The following is a 26,068-nucleotide window of genomic DNA, read 5'->3' as shown; positions in this document are numbered from 1 at the left end:
TAAGGCAGATCACTAGCAGCTGGCAGATGTATAAAGAAGATGTTGTCAGGTGAAAAGCCCAAATTCTGAGTGCTGACAAAGGCAAACTGAAGCTGCTTTTTAAAATCCTAAATAGCTGAGCATCAGTTCAGTGTGGAAGTATGAGGGGATTAAAAGAAATAACTCTGTCTCCTTGTTTGTGGAGCGTGGGATAGAGCTATAAAATCCTTACGGCCCAACCGCTGACTGCATAATTAACCTCAGCTAAACACCCAAGGCTTTTTGGAGCAAATTATTATTGCTTTTTAATAAATTATATGGATAGATTTCATGGGAGTTTATGGTTTAATTGGGACTATCAATTTTGAGTGCCACATGATCACAGGTTAGACTTCAAAGCAGGCAGCTTTGAGGTACTTACTGCCTCTCTGCATCTTTTGATTTGTTTCTATCCTCCAAGTTTTAAATGGTGATATGGTAGCTTATTGACTTTTTGTTATACAGATAAACAGCATGAAAATGCTCAGTTGTTTTAACACCATTGCTCACCATTATTTATTGTGGAGCACTAATGTTTTGAGCACCAGCTCTCTCAGCCACCGTCTGTACCACCATTCCCTAACATCCATCACTGACAACCGCTAACTCCCCAGGAGCGAACAAGTAGGGTCAGGGATAATTAACTGTGTCCAATACTGGTTTTCTTACTGAATTTTAAATACAGAGAAAAGTATTTTCATGTTCTTTTCTTTTCTTTTCTTTTTTTTTTTTTCAAGGATAGACTCACACTAGAGCCTTTTGGGATAATAATGCCTGCAGACAGTGAAGGGAGTCTGTGTACTGTACAGTATCTATAAGGTAAAATTTGTTACCTGCTTAAGGCAAAAAAAATAAAATAAACTAAATAAATAAAAAAAGGTTAAAGAACACCTGTTGTGATCTCTGAACATTTTGTTATTTCCAAGAGTTCAAAGAGACAGCAGCATTATCATTTCAGACAATGGGTACAAGGATATTAGCGAAGTAATGAAAATTCTGTCATCATCATTTACTCACCCTCATGTCATATTTACACTTCTATGACAAGGGTGTCCAATATTGCCCCTGGAGGGCAACTCTCTGTTCGTTTCTGTTGAACATAAAGGGCCCTTTTGTAACGATCTAACCACATGCTCTGCAGCGGAATTGCAAAACTCACTTTTGCCAGTTTAAGGATTGGAAAATGATCTGCGCGGCTGACACATGGTCTTAAAGTGTTGTCCCTATTCTCTTAATGAGTAATGGGTGTGTTTTGGGCATAACATGCCATAAACCTTTAAAAGTCCCATCTCCCATTCCCTTTAAAAGTCAGTTGTGCCATGGAATTTTTGCTATTTACATGGTGAAATTAGCGATTGAAAAAAAAAAAAAGAAAAACAGTATATGGGAAAAAACGGAATGCTTCTGTAGTGAGAAAATGGATCTGCTCGTGCGCTTCATTCTGAAACATGCAAAGACTATTCAGTATGTCATGCAGGAATTTTAGATTTATGTAAATTTTAAACCTTTAATGCAATAAACATTATTTTTTTTAAAACATTATTATTTTTTTTAAATGTCTGTGTACTGCTGCACATCCCTGGGTGTAATAAGCAATGTATACTCTAATTGTGCATCCACCTATAGGTGTGTGTTACTAATGCACTCTTTAAATAACTATATATACTTATATATATATTATATATATATTATTATATATTACTATATATATATATTAATTGTGCCAGACTTAAGACCAGGTTTATGTTGGTCAATTGCACAGTCTATTTCAGTTGCCTCAAAATAGCAACACACCAGCAATGCACCTGAACAAAACTTGTTTTCAGACCAGCTTGCCCATGGGCACACAAATGGACGCTGGTGTTGTCCCTAGCACCGCATTGCCAGATGTACTGTATGATAGGGCCCAAAAACAGAAATGTTGAAAAGTGTACTGGCCACACTTGCACATGGAAATAAGGCTGTAAAGTTTCAATAGCTGTCAATAGGACTAGTGTGCTATTTTCCAAATCGAAAAGCACTTGGCAATTTGTAAATGGCAATGAATTGATGCAACTGATGCTGGTTGATCATATGACAATGACAACATGATATATATAGTACAATCAGATTACATTCATACCACACACATTTAAGGGGCACAGTCAGATTTTCTAATTGAAAAAATAAAAAACACTGTTTGTGTTTTTGCTCCACCCCTGTGCACTATTACTTTAGTTTTCCCATGTGTTTGATTTTGTCAATTGTTTCTGATTATTAGTTGATTCCCCGCACCTGTCTGTCCTTCCTTATAAGCCCCCAGTCTGTTCAGTTTGTATTTGTTGGTTATACTTGTTGGACTGTGTGTATTCCAATGTTATTCCTTGGATTAAAGACTTTGTTTACTGTGAAATCTCCTCGGTCTGCACTTCTTGCCATCACACAAAGAGTAGAAAACACTGTATCGGCAGAGCAAGCACTGTTCGGGATGCACACAATATCGGACAAAAATCCTATACATAAAAAAAAAGAAGAAAAAAAATCACTTTACCTCCATATTACCAACACCTGCTGTTTTGTTTCAATACAAAAATAAAACAACACACACATATACATATATATATATATATATATATATATATATATATATATATATATATATATATATATATATATATATATATATATATATATATATATATATATATATATATATATATGTATGTATGTATGTATGTGTAGTCAGAACTTCCATTGTTCTGTATGCCCACCCTTAAAGGGTGTGTTACCACTAAAATTAAAACCTTAGTTACAATACTTCAAGGGAAAGTTCACCCACAATTGAACATTCTTAAATCATTTTTAAACATAGAAGAAAGTAATACAGGTTTGGAACAGCATGGGCATAAGTAAATGATGAGAGAAGTTTCATTTTTAAATGAAATATCCAAATATACCGTTTGGATAAGCTGGCTGCAGTACTTGAACTCGATGTGGGCCTATTCAACATTTGTCGGACTGTGCTGCAAAGTGATGCAAAGGCAGACGCTGTTTTTGCAGACTTGGTTTGAAAATTGTGCACGTGTTTTCATTATGAACAGGAGGAGAGAGACCTATCTCTAATTTTGTCTAGATTAGATAAGATTCAACTTTATTGTCATTGCACATGTAAGGTACAAGGCAACGAAATGCAGTTAGCATCTAAGTGCAACAAGCAGTAAGTACAGGATATACGGTGTCTACTATATGTTACAGAGGTACAATAAATATACACAAAAGGCAGTACTTTGGACATAATTTACATATTTTTTAAATACTATCAGCATGATATACAGATAGGTTTACTATGAACATACTATACATATGGATTATATAATACGTGTATGTACACTATAAGCAGAAACTATGAACATATGACCATCATTTAGACTAGTGTTTATCGTAAAGTTTCACTTTTTTAATAGAAGATCTACCAAAGACAGCTTTAATGTGATATAGGAAACTTCCAGATATGAAAGATGTGTGGATGAGGAGTGTAGAAAATAAGTATGGAGAAGAAGTGGCTTGTAGAATTCAAGAGGGAATGGGGTCAAGTGGGTAAGAATGGCTGGAGAGAAGACAGTTTAGAGGAGAGAAAAAGAAACCATAGATTTTTATGTAAGTGATGGGTCTTTGTGAGCCTGTGGTGATGAGAATTGAATATGCTGGAAAACAAGATGAATAGCATGAGTATAACTGTATATATATGAGTATAGTCTGTTGCTCATTCTCCCTTTTTTTTAAATGATGACAACTACTTCATAATTTCCTGTATGCTCAGTATCATTGACATGATACTTTTTTTTTTTTTTTTTATTCCAGTGGATCAATGTTGAAGTGGTCTTAGAGAACAATATTAAGTCAGAAAGGGCATTTAGGTCAGAGGTCCCAGTGGCTATAATAGAGAATATGGCTGTGTGGTGTGAAGTTTATCTAGTTAGCTGTCCATTCTTATCGGTCTTCACTGGCCTGAAGGTATTTTTCTTCCACTTTCTTTGACCTCATTATACATCCCCACTCTTCTAGTTTCCGCCATATTCTTCCAGAAAATTGTGGCTTCCAACAGATAATCTATCTCTGTCTGCTGCCTCAACTTTGCCTCCCTGTCTTTTGGAAACTCGCTCTCGCTCATTCATTGTCTCATGCACACACACACAAAAAAACACATCTTCTCACAAGCACTCAAATCTTTGGGTTTATATCTCTATAATTAATTGGGTAATAACTCCTCCTGCTCTAGAAAAAGCATAAACCTGTGATTATTCGCATCCTCAAAATGTGAACAAAAAGTGTGTTTGACCATAAACCTATATAGCTGTAAGTCATGAGTGCTCTATACATAGCAGATGTGTGTGTGTGTGTGTGTGTGTGTGTATATGGGCCCTGTTTGAAATGGTTCAATTTGTATGTTTGTTCGTTTTTATTTATTTGTGCTATTTACACAATGCTTAAGGTTTTTTTTTTTTTTTTTTTTTTTTTTTTTTAGTTTGTAGGTGTCAAGGTACAGAAACTAAATAATTAAATGTAAAAAAAAAACACTGGATAGTCTTCAATGTAAAAATTAAATATACAATCACACCAAAATTTATACAGAGACCTCCAACATTTCTCACATTATTACAGCTTATTTGCAAAAAGTTTATTTGCAGTTTATTTGTAAAATGGTTCTAAAATATGACAAGAACTTAGAGTTAAGCTGTCAGAAGAACAAATTTGTCTTGATAATGTCATAAATTTGATAGAAATGTATGTTATAGACAATCAACCAAAACTACAGACAACTGTTATTATAAAAAATATTTACACTACCATCAATACTTTGTTGAACAATTACCAAGCAATGCTTAGTTTTGTTCAGACTGTGGTGTGAAAAGGTTGCATTAGCAATTTAGGAAAAAAAAAAAAAAACACATAAGCAATACATAGTGCTTTATAAGGTGCTGAATAATTTTTGATATACAATTTTTTTATCAATTTCATTAGTAGTTCACTGTATGAAGATTTTTTTTTGTCACAGTTCACTTAATTTAGCTATACTCACTCACATAGATGTACTACAGTGTCCTGTGCCTACTAGTCAAATATATAAAAAATTATATCTGGTGTCTGAATAATTTTTGGTTTGACTGTGCATTTATTCTTGTTAAAACTAGAAAGTAATTCAGTCAAGAGCAGTGAGTGATTTTCTTTAATTTCCTTGGATTAACATTACAGCAGCCAGTAGCTAAACTAGGCGCAGTCACTTTAAGAGACGATGAACGCATCCAATATAATACACATCCCATTTTTTTCCTCAACTGTTTACTTTCACTTAAGAAATAACTGAAAGTTTTTTCAAGCATACTTTCTAAGGCGGGTATTTTGACATATTGTGTATGTATTTGTCTGCACAAGAGCAAAAAGAAGTGGATTCGGTGTTCAAGTGTTTTGAGATGCCTTTCTCTGTGTTATCCCTGAACTCCAGAACACTGTGACGTTGAATTGAGAAGCACCCGGCTGCAGCCTGCAGATCGAGGCGGGGCTGCACCTGGGTCAGGGTTGCACGTGCAGCCCTGCCCCACACCTACTCTGATTGGTTCAATCGTCTTTCATAGACTTACATGATAGGAAATGTGTGCGTGGTTGGTGTTGGACGGAGAATGCGGTTTAAAAAGCTAAAAACGCTGTACATTTTTACAAAGCCATTTTTATGAAGCCCAGGTGCAGCCCCGCCTCGATCTGCAGGCTGCAGCCAGGTGTACTTGGTTGAATTGGGCTCTTTCACATCTTTTTGTTTGCTCAAACTGCGATTTGTATTTGTTCGTTTAAGTGCAGGAGGGACCTCGAGGAGAACATCGCAGAAGAGATCTCGGTTCAGTGTCGCTGTCTGTGATACGCGGCTCTCTCTTTGTGTGCGCACCGTGTTAGCACGTCACGTTTAATGTGGTCATTTCACAGTAAGTTTAAAGACTCGTTCTCGCCCCCTACAGATTCGGCTAGGTATACATCCGCGCAAAAAAATTTCAAGGTGAAAGTCATCATAGCTTCTCAACCCATAGTCATTCCAGCTCTCAACCCATCTTTGAGAATAGATTAACGATACAGGATAACAGGATAGCGATATCTTTTTTTAATTGCCCGATAAGAGTCTCACGTTAACGCAGCACGTTAAGGCCGATAATGGCCCACCACTGATATATATATATATATATATGCATACTATTTTAAAGCAACTGTCTGTCAGTCAGATGGTTTGGGGGCCAAATTGAGTTGACATAATTACAAAAGGTCAAAACATTTACTGATGCTTAAGGCGGAAACATGATGCATTAAGAGCCAGTGGGTGTTATTCTGTAAAAAATAAATAAATAAATAAATAAATTACATTTTGCATATTATGTGACACACACACACACGTTATTCTTACAAACTTATATTAATCTTTTGCATACATAGATTTCTACTCACACAAATATATACGTTCTTGTTTCACATACATATGTTTTGGTTTACATATACACTTTTACTTTTCAACACATACATGTATTCCGACTTTCACACACATATTTATACTTCCACACATATTTATTCTTACATACCTACATTGTAACTAATTGCAAATATCGTCATATTTGTTACACACTCATATGCATGCATTTCAGTTCTTTTTATTTTTATCCATTACTTTCTCTCTAAGCAGGAACTCACTCTCAAACCAGGAAAGGCTTGCTCACCTCATCCTAACACAACTCTACAACTATGCTATTCAAAGTCATCCTCTTTTCTTTTCAAGCTCATATTTAAAGTTTTTAAATTTTAAAAATACCATCATGAAACCTACTGTAATGAGTCAGTGCAAGGGAGTGCAGAGGTAGGACCCAAATGCAACCAGTGGAACATTTAATAAAACAAAAGGTAATCCAAAAACATAGAACCAGACACAGAGGGCAATAAAAACACCATGACACATCTTAGCAAAGGCAACAAACACTGGACTGTTTAAACACAGAGAAGCTAACAGGATGACAAGGTAACAAGAAACACCTTTGAAAGCAATTAAGATGACCAATGAAACAATAGGACTACAAGTTGACTACAAACGACACTCTAGACAGGAAGTAACACAAAAGTCAGAACACAAGACCAAGGAAAATAGGCCAGATCATAACCTGCCAGCACTATTTATGGGCCTTTTTTTTATTACTGTTAGTTGAAATACCGGCATTGCCAGATATTGCTATGAAAAAACAAACAAATAAAATAATCTAAAAAAAAGACACCGTAATAAGTCCAAATCTTGAGTTATGGAAATAATACAAAGATATCGCTGTCCCTAACTTCCTAAAATAAGTGGAAAAAGAAATCCATAGACACTTATAATAAGTGTATCTGGCAACACAACTGAGGCTGAGCCCGTTCCCTCAATCACATCTTGCTCAAGGGACCTTTTCACGATCATAAAAAATAAAATCAATCAATAAATAATAATAATAATTCAGCATCGCTTTAGTTCAGGCAGACCACATTAGTCAAGCTTGCATCAGCTGACTGTCAGCTGTTCCTGGCGTGTACCAATCGCGTGTTGACACCTATCACATCCGGTCTATTTAAATTCCCATTCTTCAGCGTCTCTTGCATCGCATTGCTGCTTGCAATTAACTCGCTCCTCCAAACCCAACTCCACCAGCTAAACCTGCAATCAGATTTAACTTTTGTTTCTTTCTTTACAGTCACTTCATTGGAAGCATTCTCTATCACATTTTTTTATAACTCATGTAATTCTGAATTGTAATTATGTATGCATATAATGGTTCTGTTCTATACACCAGGGTGGTTTGTCTTGCTGCTCTCCCAGCTCTGTCAAAGCATGACTGCATAGACAGGCATGTGGAGTGTTGCCTAGAACATAACCATATGGCCAACACTAGGTGTATGCAATATAACTGTCATATATAACTATTGCGGCCTCCTCATCTACCTCAGCCATTGCTAAGTGAGAACTGTCCTGAACGGAAACATGATTGCACCTAACCTGCCTTCCATTTCCATCATACTCCTTCCATTTCCACTAAATTCTCTCACCAGAGTTGGGGACAATGTGTTTCGGTAATCTAATTACTTTTCCTGGTAACGCAGTAAAGAGTTAAATTTTAAATGTATGTAATTTGATTACAGTTACTTATGTCAATAAAATTATGCTACTTAAGTTACAAATGCCCAACATCAACTCCTGTGGCACTCCCAGAGGCACTGCACCTAAGATGGTGAGTCAAACAGTCTCCTCACATCACATGCCTGCTCAAGGTCACTTTACATGCGGACATTTTTTTTTTTTGTTTCAGTGTAAATCAGGTATCCTCTATTCATGCCTGCCACTTTGTATATTTCCAGTGATAAAGATGTCACTCGTAATGGAAAGCGATGCCCTTTACTGGCTGTATTGAGCGTATTTCGTATACTGCATGCACTTTTTTGGTATGTATTTCTTTATTTATGTCTCATAAGGCTGAGCATCAAGGGAGATGAGATGACAAGGGGACAGCAGGTGAATGGTGATGTGATGGTGACTTGCACAAAAAAGGAGGAAGTCAAAAAAAAGACATGTACACAAACACACAGTACAGAGGAAGAGGATGTTAAGGTTGTGTAGCAAACAATATGTGAAAATCGTTGCTGCATATCCTTGCATATTTGAACATGCAATCAGGATGTTTCCATATACTTTGTGTATAAATTAATTGTATTCATTGTATGCATCGTGTCAGTATAACATCTACATGTCTTCATAACAAAAAACATAATGATTTATTGTAAGACTGATACATTATAAGGAATGCTGTTCCCATCGCACAGTAGATTTAGTCTCTTATGTCAAAGCAAAATTTTGGAATTTTTAAAAGAGCTGCCATAAAAGCAAAACATAATCATTGACACAACTTAGTTAAACTCCCTCGCTTTGTAAAATTTCAGAACACCAGTACATTTGGCATAGATCTATGGTGACATAGAGGACAAAATGGCATGCTTGGCAATGGTATACGTTGTCCATTACATCACAGTCATCTGTGTCACTGCTGAAACATTGATGTAGAATGCATAGCTGCTGTCAGCCAAATTGGATGCTAGGAGAGTTGGACAGGAAAAGCAAGTGAAAGCAGTGACTGTCATGGGCAGGTGTTGTAAAGCAGGCTGGACTTATTGAAGCTGGCATGTGTTCCTGCAGAGAAGAAAACAAAAAACTCCTCATGTTATTCGTGTTCCACATGTACTGAGATCTGTTCACATAAATGTTAAGGTCCTTGTGGAACAGCCTGCAGCCTTGCATTTGTAGGCAGGTTCAGGAGATAAAGGAAAGTAATAAAAAAATAAGTTGATGAAGTGATGGTGCTAGTCAATGATTAGATTAACCATAAGCAGGTTACTATAAGTAGACAACTTGAATACCATAGAAAGATTTCCACATTTTTCAAATATCTGCCATTAAAGAGGTCATATGATGCGATTTCAAGTTTTAATTTCTCATTGGAATGTTACAAGCTCTTGGGGCATAAAGAATATCTGTAAATTTGCAAAGATTTAAGACTCAAATTCAAAGAGATATTTTTTAATGAAAGTCAAGTCAACCACGCCTTCCTAAAATGGCTCATTCTAACATGCCCCCACATTTTTTATTTTATTTTTTGCCCCCACAAGATTTGCGTAACACCGCCCAAAACTTCACGCAAAGAAATAAGGTGTAACTTTTATCCCCACTGTTGTCGCCGCCGCCATGTTGTAGAGAAGCTGTGTTTCGTGTAGAAAGTGAAACTACTTTGTTTGGCCTTACAAAAGAGGACACAACTAGAAATCAGTGGTAATCAGTTCAACCCAAATATGTGTGCAATGCATTTTATGGAGGATGAGGACTGTTTCCTGTGCGAGTAGCCTACAACGTGATGTTTAATGTTTTATTAACAAATTTTGGGAGGAGCACGCGCAAATAATGCGCAAATGGGGCCAATTCACTGTCAATAACCGCACCATCCATCCAATCACCTAGAGAGAGAACCACCCGCAGATAATCAATGCGGCCAATTCACCATCAGTAATCACATCATCTATCCAGCCACCATGAGAGAGAACCACTATAAATAATCATAGCAGCCTTTCCTTCATTCTCTCTAGTCTTACCGCATCCCTCCACCACCCCAACTCCTCACCATCGACTCATTCCAGGGGGGAGCATTCAGTGTTCTGGCCGATGCTGAGCTTGGAGCCCTCTCCCTCAGCCTGTGTTTTACTCACCTTCAAAGGATCCTAGGTGTATGTGACTTTCTTCTTTCAGACAAATCCAGTCGGAGTTATATAAAAAATTGTGTTTTTTGTCAAAAGTTCAGAAGACATGAAATAAAGTGTGTACATTGATAATAAATTGTCCCTCACACGGCTCCAGGTGGTGAATAAAGGCCTCCTTTAGCAAATTCATGCATTTTTGTAAGATGGATAGACATATTCCATGCACACACTCTATTTTGCATCTTCTGTACTATTGAGAACAAACAAATAACCACTTAACACCATTGAAAGGCTTGTTGTTAGGGGTCACCAGGTGAAGGAGTTTGAAGGAATATGTCCTTAATATGAAGCAGATATATAGCAAACAGAGACTTTTAATAAATCCACTGGGGAGAAATGAAGAAAACAACCACTTTCAACGATGGAGACAAGACAAAAGGAAAGGCAGGGATATTTATACTTACCCAAATGAAATGATACACAGGTTGAAACTAATGAAAGATAATTAACAATCAAGGTCAGGAACTGACCAAATAAGGGCAGACAGAAACCAACACATAACAGATATTGCCCCACCTCCCAGAAGGTGCATCCTGCGCTGTAACAATAACAGGCCTGGATGCTGATGAAGGACAGGAACAGGGCGGAGACAAGGAGAGCCTCCAGGGTGAATAGGGGAGCTCTTTTAGCCATGGTGGAGCAGGCAGTTCAGGTTGCTATGGCAGAGCAGGGAACTCTGGAAGCCATGGTGGAGCAGTCAGTTCAGGTCGCCATAGTGGATAAGGTGACCCAGGAGGCCATGGCAGACTTGTATATGCTCCCCCAAAAAATTTATTGGGAAAATCTAGGAATCTTTGGGGGTGCTTTGAAGGAACGGGCATTTGAGGGCACTCTATAGGGCGCTTTCGATGAGTGGGCTCTGGAGGGTGCTTACTAGGCAATAGCTCTGGAGGGCGCTTTCGAGGAGCAGACTCTGGAGCATGCTTACTATGCATGGACACTGACGGGTGCTCTGGTGGCCGCTTTCGAGGAGCCGGCGCTGGGGGGTTCTCTAGTCAGGACCAGCTGAGATGAAGGAGACTCAAGAGATGAAGGAGAGCTTTTTAGATCTGATTCTAAAAGAGGATAGGGGCCGTGAATTCTGGGGGAGAAGCCATGCCCAACAGTGTTGAGAGGCCAGCGGCCGATGGGCTTGCATCAGCGGCGGACGGTGGGCCTGCAACAGCGGCAACCAGCAGGCTTGCGTCAGCGGCGGCCGGTGATCCTGGGCTGAGGATGAGGGAGGAGCTTCGCAGGACTTTGGGAAGAGCGGGAGGAAAGAAGGGAGTGTGCTCATTGGAGTGGCATGTGGAGGGAGCTGGCTTGTGATGAGCTTGAGCGTCCACATGCTTCCAGGTGGGAGGAGGATGAGGATCATCCACATCTACAAGGAACTTGGAACCAGTTATCTCTAGAACATAATTTAGAAAATCTGCTATGGGTCTGCAGCAACTGACAGGAGTCAAAAAACTAAACAAATTATCATATTTTAGTCCCATCCAGAAGCACAAAGTAATCATTAAAGTGGCTTCAACTCACAAGATGCATCAGGTTCAAATACCCCTCCACATACTGCACCGAAGGCCGTCCCTCCTGCTGGATATCAAGGAGAAAATCCTCAACCCAATTCATCTTGTTTTAGAGTCCTCTCTTCTGTCAGGGGTTGCCAGATGAAGGAGTTCTCTTCATCTTCATTTGGCAGAACTGTACCAAATAAAGGCAGGCAGAAACAAAAATGAACACACTTGTTGGGGCCTAGGACCTAGGATGCTTCAAGGGTGTGTAAAACATAGGCTAATAAAACATTTTGAATGAACTTTAAAGATGGTGTATGTATTTTTTCAAAAACGCTTTAAGAAAACTGAGTCAGGCCAAGAAGCAAAACAAACTTGTAATCAATCAGCAGGAGCATGTCTACTCATGATGCAGAGGAGAGAGCGCTCAGTGCACAGGACGGACATTGGCCAAGCCGAGTGACAGAAAGAAAGACATGGCGAATAAAAAACAAAAGATGAAAACGTTTTCGGAAAAAAAGAAAGTTTACGATAAGGCAAGAAGTAGGACCCATGTAAATATCGGATCAGCTTTCAAGCAATGGAGAGATCTCAAGGAGCGGGAAGGCCTGTGATCAGATGCCGAGGTTGCTTTGTTTCTTCTCAATAGGTGAGTAACACCATGTATTCACCTGATGCAACAGTTGTTGCACAGTGCCAACAGATAATAATGTCTGTTGTCTGTCTAATGTCTGTCTACACTGTATGTGACAAAGCGACCAATGAAAATCAACACACTACCCCACATCCAGTGTAAACAGCTTAATTAACTGATTGTAATGAGTTCTGTAGTCAAGTCAAGTCACCTTTATTTATATAGCGCTTTAAACAAAATACATTGCGTCAAAGCAACTGAACAACATTCATTAGGAAAACAGTGTGTCAATAATGCAAAATGACAGTTAAAGGCAATTCATCATTGAATTCAGTGATGTCATCTCTGTTCAGTTTAAATAGTGTCTGTACATTTATTTGCAATCAAGTCAATGGTATCGCTGTAGATGAAGTGACCTCAACTAAGCATGCCAGGTGACGGCGGCAAGGAACCGAAACTTAATCGATGACAGAATGGAGAAAAAAACCTTGGGAGAAACCAGGCTCAGTTGGGGGGGCCAGTTCTCTTCTGACCAGACGAAACCAGTAGTTCAATTCCAGGCTGCAGCAGAGTCAGATTGTGCAGAATAATCATCTGTTTCCTGTGGTCTTGTCCTGGTGGTCGTCTGAGACAAGGTCTTTACAGGGGATCTGTATCTGGGGCTCTAGTTGTCCTGGTCTCCGCTGTCTTTCAGGGCAGTAGAGGTCCCTTCTAGGTGTTGATCCACCATCTGGTCTGGATACATACTGGATCCGGGTGACTGCAGTGACCCTCTGATCTGGAAACAGACTGGATCTGGTGGCTACGGTGACCTCGGAATAAGAGAGAAACAGACAAATATTAGCATAGATGCCATTCTTCTAATGATGTGGCAATTACATAGGATGTTATGGGAAGTGTTTCTGGTTTCGGTTTACCTAATATGTGAAAGAGTCTCTATGTGCTGAGAATTAACTGACCTCCGTGACTTGAGGCAGCTAGCAGACGGTCGGTTTAGCCAGTCTGTCTGCTTCCTGACCTGGGCCCCAGTTAGTCAAGTATAAACTCTAAGACTATTTGCCACATTTCTAGAGAGAAGTGTGGCGCCACCCCAGGAGGGATGAAGACCATCTCTATTCAACAGGTCAGGTCTGCCCGAAAAGCTTGTTCAATTGTTTATGAAACCTATGTTATTCTGTGGGCACCACTTAGACATCCAGCCATTGAGTGATGACAATCTGCTATGCATCTCATCACCACGATACGCAGAGAAGTACATTTAGCATTAGCCAGCACATTTAAATTTGCCAAGATGTTAGGCGCTCTGGCTCCTGGTAAACATTTGACTATGGTGGGTGGTGTCTCTATATTCACGAACTACCAATAACTAGAGCATTTTCATCAGTTTTCTCAGTGGGTGCATCACTGAGTGGGAGAACCTGTTTAATGTTTTGATCGGAACAGAAGAGTGGTGTTTTGACCCACGACTACACTGCTTCACTGTCACCCAGTTGCCCTGCTGCAGGGGCTCTGTTGCCGGAACCCAACAATGTACAGGAATCCCTAAGCTATCCAAAGCCGTATCTAGAGCCCTAACATTCTTACTGTCCTCAATTAAAGTTTGGATGCATGTCTCTAATTCTGAAATCTTCTCTTTCAGCCTAACTATTTCCCTGCATTTATCACATGTGAATCCCTCATCTGTGACAGAGATAGATAAACTGTACATGTGGCAAGAGGTGCAAATAACAATAGCAGGAGAAGCCATTACTCACCTTGCTTGATGAAATATTCTTACCACAGTTGTTTGATGAACTTGTGAAAAACTGGAGCGAGAGAGAGGAGAGGAGAAAAGAAAACAGCAATAGGTTCGAATGAAAATGCTAATGACAAGCTAACGAGTGCTAACGCAATGCAGGTGTACTGCACTCAAGGATATAAAATAAAAGTGAACCATCAAAATTAATCTGATACAACTGATCGATAATATCAGAAATATGGTGTGAATCAAGTTATATTTTATCACTTTAAAAAACAGAGAGGTAGTAAGATAAAGATTCTAGAAAACAGCTACACGGAGTTACGATTAACTCCAGCAAGGCCAGCAGTCCAACAGGAAGCACAGAAAACACTGTCCAACAGCGACACCCGCAGTCATGGAGGGATAAGTCTGTTGTAGACATGGTTTTTAACATTGGTTTTGCTTTGTTTCACAGAACTAATCATTTCCTGAGTTGCCTATGTAAGTGTGGGGCAGAGCTATCAAAATTGGGGCGAGACACTTTTGGGGTAGGGTCATGTTTGTTTTGGTGATTTGAAATGTTAATATTGGCTACCAGAAATCACGTACCCCACCTTTCATTAATATTAATGATTTATTAGTGTTTTCAGTCATTTTTCAGTTCTATTTGGCCTTTGACATTTTTATGTGTACTAGAGTAATTATAGGTTAATCAGTAGGTGTGGGATGAAACTCTGTGTAGCTGTCTACAAATGTGTAGACAGCTAGTAGAAGAAGTGCTCTTTAACACACAATCACACATGTAATCATGCAAGTTTAAAGATGCATTGCTCCACTAACTTCTTATTAACCTTCCTTATTTATTTTTTCCCTTTTTTTTCTTGAGTGGTGTGCAATGACACACAAACACACACAAAGAAAAAAATTATTAAACATAAAAAAATAAAAAATACGGTGTATATTTAGCTATATGCTGACATAATTATCAGATTTAAAGGGGTAATGCACATTATTGTTACTCATCTATTCCTGGCCTTTTTAAATGCATAGATTTTTACAAGGCCCATCATTCTAAGTGAGGTGTGCTCTGATTGGCCAGTTATCCAGTGGGTTGTGATTAGCCAAATGTTTCAAGCGTCTGATGGATATGTTACACCCCTCAACATATACTGTTATGGCGTGTCCCGGTAAGAACACCGGCATGACAGGACAAAAACAATAAAATCAAAATGCATCCAGTTGGAACATAATTACTGATTGTAATGACTTATACTGTCTTTTTATTCATTGAGTTGCACATCGCACCACATAAACATAAAACCTGCATTTGTGATCGGAGAAATGACAAACAACAAGTGCTACTCTATACTGCTCAAAACTCTCATCAGTGGCAAATCCTTTACACATGTAAACCTACTTACATACTGTGAGTCAGAAGCACCAGAGTGTCTTTGCAAAGAGTGAGGTATGACCTGTGGCTTAAGTGAACGGCAGCTGGGGGCTAGAGTGAGGAACGGCCCACTGCTTGATTGAGCAGCAGCCAGCAGCTATAATGAGAAACGGCCGGCGGATTCGATGAAGGAGCGGCAGGGGTTTGCGGCAACCACATGTGACAACCCAGAGCTGGACTCTGCTTCGTCCACAGTGAAAGCCAATCCAGCGATCCACAGTGTGAAGTAGATGTATTTCCTCAGCGACCAGCACAGATCAGCTCTAGGTATGACGAAGTGGATATTGTGCTCTTTTGGAAGGCCAAACAAAGTAGTTTCACTTTCACAGTGAAACACACAGCTTCTCCACGAAATGGTGCAACAGAGAGAATAAAAAGTATGACTTCTTTCTTTGCGTAAACATTTGTGCAGTGTTTTGCAAATCTTCCCACATAGTGACATAGAGATGTGGGGGCGTGATTAAACAAGCCGTTTCGGGGGGCGTGGCAGAGTCTTAACTTTGATAAAGAATATCTCTTTGGATTTGAGACTTTAGTCTTTTAAATTTTACAGATCTTTTTTATGCACACCAAGAGCTTGTAACACGTCTAAGAGAAAGGAAACATTTTAATCACATCATTCAAGTCAGACATGACCAAGTCAGTGTTAACAGTGTACTCCACTAATATATGGAATATGTGGGGGGTGGGGGTGGGGCGTCTCATTATGAAATAAATGTTTTTCTCTAGTTCACATTGCCCGGAAATATTGGCACTCAATTATCGCAATGTCCTTTTCCCAGGATAACCTTCCTGCAGTGTTCTTCGTTGCACTTCAGGTTATGGATTACTACTTTGTCTTCTCTCTTGCATTATCTACACATTGCAGCTCCCCTCTGTGTGCGGTATCCTTTCCTTTGGTGTTACACTCACCCATTGTCTGAACAACATTATATTGCCTGTTATCAACTGCCATCATGCATTGCTGCCTCCATATCATCTGCCATTTGCTCACCTGTACATCTGCTGTGATTTTGATAAACACCCTGCATCTGGATTCAAACTATTCCGTGTTATTATTCCCTGACAGAATGCTATTAAAAATAATAACTCATTTGGAAGGTGGTGTAAACGAGTGTGATGTATGTGTGTATATATACAGTATTGTTCAAAATAATAGCAGTACAATGTGACTAACCAGAATAATCAAGGTTTTTAGTATATTTTTTATTGCTACGCGGCAAACAAGTTACCAGTAGGTTCAGTAGATTGTCAGAAAACAAACAAGACCCAGCATTCATGATATGCACACTCTTAAGGCTGTGCAATTGGGCAATTAGTTGAAAGGGGTGTGTTAAAAAAAATAGCAGTGTCTACCTTTGACTGTACAAACTCAAAACTATTTTGTACAAACATTTTTTTTTTTTTTTCTGGGATTTAGCAATCCTGTGAATCACTAAACTAATATTTAGTTGTATGACCACAGTTTTTTAAAACTGCTTGACATCTGTGTGGCATGGAGTCAACCAACTTGTGGCACCTCTCAGCTGTTATTCCACTCCATGATTCTTTAACAACATTCCACAATTCATTCACATTTCTTGGTTTTGCTTCAGAAACAGCATTTTTGATATCACCCCACAAGTTCTCAATTGGATTAAGGTCTGGAGATTGGGCTGGCCACTCCATAACATTAATTTTGTTGGTTTGGAACCAAGACTTTGCCCGTTTACTAGTGTGTTTTGGGTCATTGTCTTGTTGAAACAACCATTTCAAGGGCATGTCCTCTTCAGCATAGGGCAACATGACCTCTTCAAGTATTTTAACATATGCAAACTGATCCATGATCCCTGGTATGCGATAAATAGGCCCAACACCATAGTAGGAGAAACATGCCCATATCATGATGCTTGCACCTCCATGCTTCACTGTCTTCACTGTGTACTGTGGCTTGAATTCAGAGTTTGGGGGTCGTCTCACAAACTGCCTGTTGCCCTTGGACCCAAAAAGAACAATTTTACTCTCATCAGTCCACAAAATGTTCCTCCATTTCTCTTTAGGCCAGTTGATGTGTTCTTTGGCAAATTGTAACCTCTTCTGCACATGCCTTTTTTTTAACAGAGGGACTTTGCGGGGGATTCTTGAAAATAGATTAGCTTCACACAGACGTCTTCTAACTGTCACAGTACTTACAGGTAACTCCAGACTGTCTTTGATCATCCTGGAGGTGATCATTGGCTGAGCCTTTGCCATTCTGGTTATTCTTCTATCCATTTTGATGGTTGTCTTCCGTTTTCTTCCACGTCTCTCTGGTTTTGCTCTCCATTTTAAGGCATTGGAGATCATTTTAGCTGAACAGCCTATCATTTTTTGCACCTCTTTATAGGTTTTCCCCTCTCTAATCATCTTTTTAATCAAAGTACGCTGTTCTTCTGAACAATGTCTTGAACGACCCATTTTCCTCAGCTTTCAAATGCATGTTCAACAAGTGTTGGCTTCATCCTTAAATAGGGGCCACCTGATTCACACCTGTTTCTTCACAAAATTGATGACCTCAGTGATTGAATGCCACACTGCTATTTTTTTGACACACCCCTTTCAACTAATTCAACTAATTGCCCAATTGCACAGCCTTAAGAGCGTGCATATCATGAATGCTGGGTCTCATTTGTTTTCTGAGAATCTACTGAACCTCCTGGTAACTTGTTTGCCACGTAGCAATAAAAAAATATACGAAAAACCTTGATTATTCTGGTTAGTCACATTGTACTGCTATTATTTTGAACAATACTGTATATATATATATATATATATATATATATATATATATATATATATATACACTCTCACAAGTAGTTAATGTGTACTAATAATGTCAAACAGAGTTTATTTTCTTAAAGTCTACAAGGCTGAAATTCTTCTGATCCTAGGCCAAAATCAGTAACATTTGATCGCTAATTTGACTTTTTCACCGGCAGACAATTATTGACTATTTGCGCCACCATTTAAATTATGTTGGTAAAAACTTATTGTCACCGAATGTGTCACAGATCAATGATCAATAAAAATCAACGGGTCATTCTTGAGTTTTGACAGTTGTATGGTCTGACATCAATGACAACTGAGATCCCACAGAGTGACCTGGATTGACAAGCAATAATTGTAAAGGACTATTATAAATCATACAGTGTCCACCAAGGTTTATTCAAACAGATAATGCATCTTTATGACCAGTTCATCAAAAGAACCAGTTCATTCTCTACTCATTGACTTGACAACCTGCAGTTCAAGTGGGGTGGGGACTGAGCCTGACTCGATGTTCATATATCATGCGCTCAAATGTGATGCTGACATGACAGAACAGCATCATCTGCTGGTACAACTGCTTCCTATGACATGTCCTCTCCTATTTTCCTATGAGATCTCCATCCTAGCATCACTGAAATGCTTCCCTCTCATTTATGTCACTCACAAATATTTATGGTTAAAATCTCCAGCGCTAACAACTTGCTGTAGCTCAGCAGCTTTGTATTTTCTAAATGACAGAAATATTGAAAGATGGAGACATATTTCAGCACTCTTGGAAACTTGCATTTGAAGTAGATGCAATGGAATATGTGCACATTAACAGTAGTGTTTGGAGCACTAAAGTAGATTAACAAAAATGTATGCTTCGGTCTGCATTTAAATGATGAGCCACACTGTGAGTGTTGTTAAATATATGTGCCAACACATTCTCATGGCAATTTGTATCAATTAAACATTTTAGTGAATTGTCATGATCTCATTTGTACATTTTCATATGTTCTGCTTCCGCCGCTGTCATAGGGTTTAGGTTAGGGGTGGACAGCCATGCTTAATTATTTATTTATTTATTTATTTATTTTTCTTAATTAATTTAGGATTTTCATATAGTACACATTTATACAAAATCGGTACCTTATAAAAACCTTGTGTTTTCCTGTGAGACCGAGTTGTCTGTGCAGAAACCACCCTCATGCTTGCCCATGCAATATCTGTTACGTTAAATGCTTGTTACTGACATATTTTCCATGTGTTGGTAGTCAAACTTAAACTCAATCTGACACTTCAGATCTTTGTTGTAACGCAAACTCATGCATAATGCAACTAACCCAGGCTGATGAAAAATATGTGTCTGTGGTGACATAAAAAAAAAAAAAAAAGTTTGCAAAAACATAGTGTGGCGAGTGGGGCGGGGCCGAGAGGCGTGGGAACGAGGAGTGAGGTCAGGTGTAGTGTGTAAGGGAAACAGGTCAATTTAGCTCAAAGGGAATCATTTAAGATTTTAAAGGGAATTTGAACAGAATCACTGTTTCACGGCTGGTCACGGAGACGCCCTGCGATTCAGTGAACTAGCCGTTTAACATCAAATCTGCACTGGATACTAATATCCAAACTATAGTGAAAACACTATTAATTAGCACAGTAACAAGATCGGCAGTTTAAGACATTAACTTGTAAGCACAAAACACAAGATACTTCTCTTTTCAATATGAATAAGGCTTTATTAGATAAATCTAAGACATATAAACTAATCTAACACATAAACGCAGTTGCAGGAAGGTCGAAAGTTAGGGAAAGATGAGTTTAAGAGAATGGAAATATGGAATTCCAAGTTTACAGCAATACGTTAAATTGCATAGACATGAACAACCATCATTCACGTAATTAGCGCTCGCATTGAGTTCCTCAATGGGGTTAAAATTATATTAGATACACCAGCACAACAGATATCTGGGAATACGTTGCCTACGTTTGCTGTGAAAGGGACTCCAGTTGAAAGGGGTATCCCGGTGTCGCTGATTGGCTGGAAGTTCAGTTGGCTGAAGTGACGTCTTGGGGAGCCCGTGCTTGGGCGTTGGCTGAAGCTGGAGTTGTGTGGCTGGTTGGAGTTCAAACGCGCAGACGAGGTCGACGTTACAAAACTTAACTCAGAACACGAAACTCTCAAACGGAAAAGAAAAGAAATAAAGTTTGACGAGACTAGGTTGTGTTCCTTCTCATCGTGGCATAGTAGCAGCAGGCAGGCACGCTGGAACCGCGCTCAAAGAACAATGATGACTAACCGCATGGCTAGATGCTACAAGCTAAAGCTAGGTAGCAAAGCTACAAGCTAAAAGCTAAGAACAGGCATGACTGATAGCACGAGCAAGGCTGGAACTAAAAGCAAAATTTCATGGGGTCCAAAGTATTTAAACTTCCTTGTGGGCCACCCCTCAAATGTTGCCTTGACCAATCAGATATGGTCTTGGCTCAGGGGATCATAAATCATTTGTTTATCTTACCAAGCATGTGGTTCCTGCCTCTCAGGATCTAAATTTGGACATGATTCCTATAACACGATTATGATATATTTTACAAATAAATGATTGTCAGGACAACATCAAGCAAGAAAATTTGATTATATCAATACTAGACATGACTATGTATCCTATAGTTATCAAAAGACATACACAATAAGTGATTATACATGATAGTCAAATGTGTGGGTTACACATAAATGAATATGGAGTTAAGCAATGGAACGATTCATTTATAAGTCTTTTTGAGTTCATTCTGGTCCATATATAATGTACAAAAAGCAGTTTCTTTGCCATTCTCTGGCAAAGGGACTTTTCTGTGAAGACAAAGGTTTAAAGCCCTTCCCCCTTAGGAATTTCAGTCTGGTTTCACTGGCTGGGGGGGGAAGTCAATGCAAGTATTTAACTTGATCTCCTGGGTTTACATGTGATGTCCAGCGTTGCATTTCAATCACGAACAATACATTTGACAATCTCTTCTTCGAATTAAAATTGTCAATAATTGTTCTATTGGTGTTAATGTTGAAAGCTGTTGTGTGAACAAGTTGGTTGGTTGGTTATCTTGCTTGGTTCTTGTGGCACTAGAACTGATTTATGACTTCCTGAGGAGTTCGGCTCTCATTTCAATGCACACAGCTCTGATAGACTCTTTGATTTGTCTAGTTCGGCTAATTTCTGCTACAAGTGATTGAAGATGAGCTGCACCTGCGCCCCACCGCCAGTATCGAGTCCCACGTAGGAGATGGAAGGATATAAAACTGGAGCGACGACTGTGAAGGACGAGAGAGGACCAGGCCTGGGACATTATTTTATGTTTGCTTTTTATTTGCGCGCACCAGTCGTCCGCGAGGGGCTGGTGCGCTGTTTTGTATTAATTTTGTGATTATTAAAATGCCTTCTGATTGTGCGCCGGTTCCCGCCTCCTTCTTCCCGATGAGTATGGAGTTCGATATCGTTACAGTGGTGCCGAAGCCCGGGAGAAGGAGGGACACGCTGCTGAAGATCCCTCGCCGCTGTGGTGAATCCGCGGTGCCCTCGAGCAGGCGAAGTATGTGCCGCCATGGACGCTCGAGGCGGTGGGCTGGAGTGAGTTGCCGGGGACGGGCGAGCTCGCTGCCGGCCGCCCACGATATGGAGGGGCGGCTGCCGTCCGTGAGGGAGTGGAGGAGTTGGCGCCGTTCATCAGGGGGCCGGAGCCTGCCGCCTCCGTGATGGAATCCGGAGGGGCAGGGAACGGGGGACTCCTGCCGCTGCCCAAAATCGGAGGAGCCGTCGCCGTCCATCGGGCGGCGGAGGAGTGTAGTGCCGTCCGCCGAGGGCCGTCCAGTGCCTCCGCCAGGCACCGCGGAGGAGATCACCCAGCTGGTGGAGGGCCGAGCAGCAGTGCGTCTGGGAACCGGAATTTTTTTTTTTTTTTCTTTCTTTTCTTTCTCCCCTCTCTCGTCCTTGTCGCTCCTCCTTCCATCTCCTTTTCTCTCGCCTCGTCTGTCCAACCCCCAGGTTCCCACAGGTCCCCGTGAGCGGTCCCCCCCGGAGGGAGGGGGGGGAGAGTAGAGCGCAGTCTCGGGAGTACCCCCCGGCCTGCGAGGGGCGATGGGGGTATGTGGCGAGTGGGGCGGGGCCGAGAGGCGTGGGCACGAGGAGTGAGGCCAGGTGTAGTGATTGAAGATGAGCTGCACCTGCGCCCCACCGCCAGTATCGAGTCCCACGTAGGAGATAGAAGGATATAAAACTGGAGCGACGACCGTGAAGGACGAGAGAGGACCAAGCCTGTGACATTATTTTATGTTTGCTTTTTATTTGCGCACACCAGTCGTCCGCGAGGGGCTGGCGCGCTGTTTTGTATTTATTTTGTGATTATTAAAATGCCTTTTGATTGTGCGCCGGTTCCCGCCTCCTTCTTCCCGATGAGTATGGAGATCGATATCGTTACACATAGCTTCATGTATGGTTTGCAACACTATCAAAAAGTGATATGTCCAGTGCAGTGGCACTAGAAAGCATGATGTGTCTTTATTTTTTTATTTTTTTGCACCATGTTTTGTTCCAGTAGGGGCACTGGAAGCTCCTATCACCAAGACATATTCCTTGTGTGTGTCAACAAACTTGTCAATAAAGCTTTTTCTGACTTTTCTGACTTTCTGGTGATTATCATAAAGTCTGGTTATGTGGCACACGTCAAGTACAAAAAATAACTCCTATTGCTTAACTCTGCCTTTGTCTTCTGAACCCTCTTCATTGCATCTCATCCTTATCCATTCTGTTCTCTTTCCTACTGCTTTAAAGGGACGCAGGTAGTAAGGTTGATTGTGATTTTGATCCCCCGTCACACCTCTCTTCTGCTTGACATTAATCTCTCTGGCCATGTGCTTTTCTCACTCATTTCCCACTGGAACACTGTGGCTGCACAAGGACATTTACAGCACATCTCCATGATAAATCACCATTTCACTGCACTGACCTGCCCTGCATGCACCCAGTCTGCTTGGGTGTCTGGGGCCACCTTCACATGGAGAGAGAGACAGAGAGAGCAAGTGATAGAGATAGAGGGAGAACTAGAAGAGGACAGGAAAGCTGTTTTGCATTGAAGCTGTCATGAAGATGAGTTGTTGGACTCTCTCGCTCATGAATACAGCTTGTCACGGAAAGCTTACTGTGCTTAACGCTGACACAGGAGCCCAGAGTTCATGTGCTTTATATAGTCGACTCACCTGTCTTTCACTCTGCAGTGCACACTATGCAACCAAGCCAGAGTATTTTTTGTATTATATCTTTTTTTTTTTTTTTTTTCTGAAAACCTCACAGGACAGGTGCAGGGCAAGTTTATTTTCTCTCTCTGTCTTGCTCTATATATATATATATATATATATTTTTGCCATCATATGTGAGAACAGCCATATTTGAGTATACTATATATATATATATATATATATATATATATATAGGTAAAGTCATTAAAAATAATGGCTCTCGAGTTCAGAGTATCGTTTTTTCTATTCACGGGGTACTCTAAAGGCTTTTTTCATTAAGGTTCAAGTATCCAATTTTTCACTCCAGAATAGAAGTACATGGAAGCTTTATGGAATGAGTTTGTGTGCCCCCCCCTAAACCCCTCCCCCTCTTGCCATTTAACAATAAAATAAAATAATTACAACTGAAATACATAATCAAGCTAAAAAACTTCCATGGAAACGTGTTCCATTTAACTTGAGGAAAAACGTACCACAGTCATGTATTTCCAATGAGCCTGGGATGTGTATATGTGACCCTGGACCACAAAATCAGTCTTAAGTTGCTGGGGTATATTTTAGCAATAGCCAAAAAAAAAAAAAAGATAGATTTTTATTTTATGACAAAAAAAAAAAAAAAATGTTAGTATATTAATTAAAGATCATGTTAAATGAAGATATTTTGTACATTTCCTACCGTAAATATATCAAAAACAAATTTTGATTGTTAAAATGCTTTGCTAAGAACTTCATTTGTACAATGTTAAAGGTGATTTTCTCAGTATTTAGATTTTATTTTTGCATCCTCAGATTCCAGATTTTCAAATAGCTGTATCTCAACCAAATATTGTCATATCATAACAAACCACATCAATGGAAAGCATATTTATTCAGCATTCAGATTATGTATAAATCTCAATTTCGAGAAATTTACCCTTATGACGGGTTTTGTGGTCCAGGGTCACATATAACAATCCTTGATTAGTTGTTTTTGCTTCTTCATTGCATGTGTATCATAGAAATGGATTCAGACAGAAAACCAAGCCACAGTTATATAGACACAGTAAACATTATGGTTCTCATTAAGCATCTGTATTGAGATGTCATGTGATAATGAGGTGGCAATAATCATCCTGAGTCTGAGTTATGTGACCATGAAACCAAAGTATCTATCCAAAGAGCTTTATTAATGCACAGGTTATTAGTTACCTGTGGGTAGGATATTGATGGGTATGCAACACAGAGATAGGGACTGCATTCTGCACAAACTGTTTTATTGTTGCTGTAAATATAATGTTATTTTAGTAGTTTATTTGATGAAAAGAAATCACAGTCAAAACAATATGCCAATATAATATTTGCATCCCCTGTAATACCACAATGACCATTATCTCCCAGTGTATTATGCACATTATTTTCACAGTTTATTAAACATTCACTGGTGTGCAAAAAAATGAATGCTATAAACTAAAGAGTTGATCATGAGATAGATCTACTGGATAAACCTCAATTTGAAGTGGCTGAAAATCAATGGCTGGTACTAAACACTTATTGATCATGTGACCTTCACGCAGAATGAATTTTGCATTACTACAACGGCAGTGCTCACTACATTTCACCATGGACATGTGCAAATGCTTAAGTAACAAACAGACCTTTGTTTCATGCAAAAACCTGCATTAGTTCTGTCTGAGTTCACCTCACCAGATACATCTTGTATTTTTATTTACTTATTTTACATTTCACAACATCTTGCCAGCATTCACCTTGCGGCCGCTTACCCTCTGTCCCTTCCTCTTCAGGAAATCGCTGTTTGGAGGTGATGTTAAAATTCCTCCCCTTTCTTTTTGTTCTGATATTGTTTGCTGTTTGTAATGCCGCCATTGACTGGCCACTGCAGAATTCTTCATTATAAGAGACGGCACGGAGGTGGAATACTAATGAGACGGCACCATCAGCATTCACAGTGCCTGCGAATGACATACACACACTGCAACCTTTCTTTTTCTCTCTGTAAAGCCAGACATGTTTAGTCTTATACAGGTTGATTTGTCAAAATAAAAAAGTTAAAAAAAAATAATTAAATAAATTGATTATCTAGGGTGATGTGTTTCTTTGTTGTAGGAATTTGTATGCAAAATATGGTTCTACCACATATACAGTTTCACATGTTTGTATAGACATGGAAACATCATTTGTCCTCTTTCTAAATACCAGCCAGAACTGGAATTAGTAAAATATTTGAGTGGCTTTGAACACAGTTGCACAGCAGAACTTTTATTTATTGGTTAAAAATGTATTCCGATAAATGCCTTTCTAATGGCACACTTATTTATATCCACAGATTAGCACTCCAGATGAACACTTAAAATGTAATACATTTAATTTGCTG

The 26,068-nt window shown here is 39.5% G+C and overlaps 1 protein-coding gene across 1 annotated transcript in view; it reads left to right on the top strand.

Annotated features, from left to right (window-relative positions):
- LOC113072475 (glutamate receptor ionotropic, delta-1-like) overlaps nucleotides 1-26,068 on the top strand; it is a 389,481-nt gene that overhangs the window by 271,800 nt on the left and 91,613 nt on the right.

This window comes from Carassius auratus, unplaced genomic scaffold, assembly GCF_003368295.1.
Source record: "Carassius auratus strain Wakin unplaced genomic scaffold, ASM336829v1 scaf_tig00009130, whole genome shotgun sequence".
In the NCBI taxonomy this organism is placed as follows: domain Eukaryota; kingdom Metazoa; phylum Chordata; class Actinopteri; order Cypriniformes; family Cyprinidae; genus Carassius; species Carassius auratus.
The sequence above is the reverse complement of the archived record's forward strand: the minus strand, read 5'-3'. Positions and strand labels throughout refer to the sequence as shown.